Source organism: Nanorana parkeri, unplaced genomic scaffold (assembly GCF_000935625.1).
Source record: "Nanorana parkeri isolate BGI_ZX_2015 unplaced genomic scaffold, ASM93562v1 scaffold2977, whole genome shotgun sequence".
In the NCBI taxonomy this organism is placed as follows: Eukaryota; Metazoa; Chordata; class Amphibia; order Anura; family Dicroglossidae; genus Nanorana; species Nanorana parkeri.
The window spans coordinates 75,418-78,087 of record NW_017309245.1 but is presented as its reverse complement, the minus strand read 5'-3'; the positions used below and the strand labels follow the sequence as shown (position 1 = coordinate 78,087).

General features: G+C 55.3%; 1 pseudogene; it reads left to right on the top strand.

The window, feature by feature from the left end:
- The window catches only part of LOC108802603, a 13,089-nt pseudogene that overhangs the window by 3,453 nt on the left and 6,966 nt on the right, over positions 1-2,670 (top strand).

The following is a 2,670-nucleotide window of genomic DNA, read 5'->3' as shown; positions in this document are numbered from 1 at the left end:
CCCCCCGGGTCTCCGTAAGCTGTCTCCTGCAAAGCCCCCCCACAGATCCTGCAGAGACCCCCACAGGCCCTGCAGTCTGCCGGATCTCAGGGGGGCTGTGCAGAATCTACGTTGGGCCCTGCCAGCACAGTCGTCGTCCTACCTGGCACTGGGAAAAAGGCCTCCTCCGCTGCCTCGGCACCCAATCAATGTCTCCTCCATCTTCCGCCCTCGGTACCATTTGATCCACGGACCGGTACCAGGCCGCGGCCCGGGGGTTGGGGACCACTGTTGTAGATGACACTAGGCTTGGAGCGGACATTCTATCCTCGGTGGGTCGGATGTTCTCTCTTCCAGGAGGAATCCTCTTCATCTCTATGGTCGTCGGATACAAAACTTGTTACAAATGAAAGATTTGAGGCGCTGACGCGTTTTGTGGGGAATGATTGAGAGGAAATAGTTTGGGTGACTTTCTTCCTTCCTTCCTTCCTGTAGCTGAAGGGGTCACAATCGATCTGAAGAGCTTTAAGAAGCCCGGGGAGAAGACGTACACCCAGCGCAGCCGTCTCTTCGTGGGGAACCTGCCCATCGACGTCACCGAGGAGGAGCTGAGGAAGTTGTTTGAGAAATATGGTAAAGCCGGGGAGATCTTCATCCACAAGGACAAAGGGTTCGGCTTCATCCGGCTGGTGAGTGGCAAGAGTTGGGGGGGTGGAGACACGCACTCTTGCAGAGATTGCCAAGGCGGAGCTGGATAATCTTCCTCTGCGGGGGAAGCAATTGCGTGTGCGCTTTGCATGTCACAGCGCTGCGCTCTCGGTGAGGAATCTTCCTCAGTTTGTGTCCAATGAGCTGCTGGAAGAAGCCTTCTCCATCTTCGGTCAGGTGGAGAGAGCCATCGTCATTGTGGACGACCGCGGGAGGCCCAGCGGCAAAGGAATCGTGGAGTTCGCATCCAAGCCGGCGGCACGGAAAGCTCTGGATTTCTCGGGCTTCTTAAGAGATTTTACTTTTCTGTCTCTGTGGCCATGACATCACCAGACAGGAAGTGTGCAAGAAATCTGCTCCGTGGACTGACGTGTGACATTTCTCACCCTCAAAGGGGTACAGGAAGTGAGGGGGAATCTCTGCAACAGCCGGGTTTTATCCCCCCCCTTCTACCAAAACAGTAAACATGTTGGCTGGATTTGCACACAAGCTACCTCCCCCTTCCTCACATGACCGTTTTCGGGTCCGGCAATTGGCTCACTCAGGCCTGAGGAAGGGGAGGAGGTCCCTTGCACCCAGGGGTGGTAGGAGTGTGACCAAGATGTGTACCTATGGCAGACCTGTGTACATGAGAACTGACTTTTGTTTTGTGATCTGTTGTCCAGGTTTCCTCGTCCTATAACTGTAGAACCCATGGAACAGCTGGATGGTGAAGAATTTATCTCTGGTGAGTGTGTTCTGAGGCCACATAAACCTTTTCCGTTCCAGGGAGCGGGAGCAGCCCCCTCGTTTTGCCCAGCCGGGCAGCTTTGAGTATGAGTATGCCATGCGTTGGAAGGCCCTGATCGAGATGGAGAAGCAGCAGCAGGATCAAGTGGACCGAAACATCAAAGATGCCCAAGAGAAGATGGAGATCGAGATGGAGGCTTCAAGACATGAGCACCAGGTTATGCTTATGCGCCAAGGTGAGCCGACGTTTTCATGGAAAAAATATAAACTTGTACAAGTTGTTGGAAGTCCGTCATTTGCACGTGCTGCTGCTGCTGCTTTGTCTGGCTTTAACAATGTGCATTTGGGGGGCTAACGCTTACTTGGAACTTTTTATGGAGTGCCGTCTTTAAAATGGCTGTCCCCTGCGTGACGTAGGCTGAGAAGGGTGGAGGGGCCATGATGTCCCCTGCGTGACGTAGGCTGAGAAGGGTGGAGGGGCCATGATGTCCCCTGCGTGACGTAGGCTGAGTCGGGTGGAGGGGCCATGATGTCCTTTGTGGGACGTCGGGTGGAGGGGCCATGATGTCCTTTGTGGGACGTCGGGTGGAGGGGCCATGATGTCCTTTGTGGGACGTCGGGTGGAGGGGCCATGATGTCCTTTGTGGGACGTCGGGTGGAGGGGCCATGATGTCCTTTGTGGGACGTCGGGTGGAGGGGCCATGATGTCCTTTGTGGGACGTCGGGTGGAGGGGCCATGATGTCCTTTGTGGGACGTCGGGTGGAGGGGCCATGATGTCCTTTGTGGGACGTCGGGTGGAGGGGCCATGATGTCCTTTGTGGGACGTCGGGTGGAGGGGCCATGATGTCCTTTGTGGGACGTCGGGTGGAGGGGCCATGATGTCCTTTGTGGGACGTCGGGTGGAGGGGCCATGATGTCCTTTGTGGGACGTCGGGTGGAGGGGCCATGATGCCCTTTGTGGGACGTAGACTCACAGCTCTGCTATCTTTAGTATGTGAGATCCAATCGATTGAACAGCCAACGTTCTCTTTGTAGATTTAATGAGACGACAAGAAGAACTGCGACGATTGGAGGAGCTCCACAACCAAGATGTGCAAAAACGCAAGCAGCTGGAGCTCAGGTACGACTGAACTGGGGCAATTCTCAGAGTGACCCCCGGGGGGCAGTAATGAACACTTCATGTTTCTTAAACCTTTGCCGGAGGACGATCCTTCCCTTTTAGGCTTGGACACATCGCCCCCCCCCTCGCCATT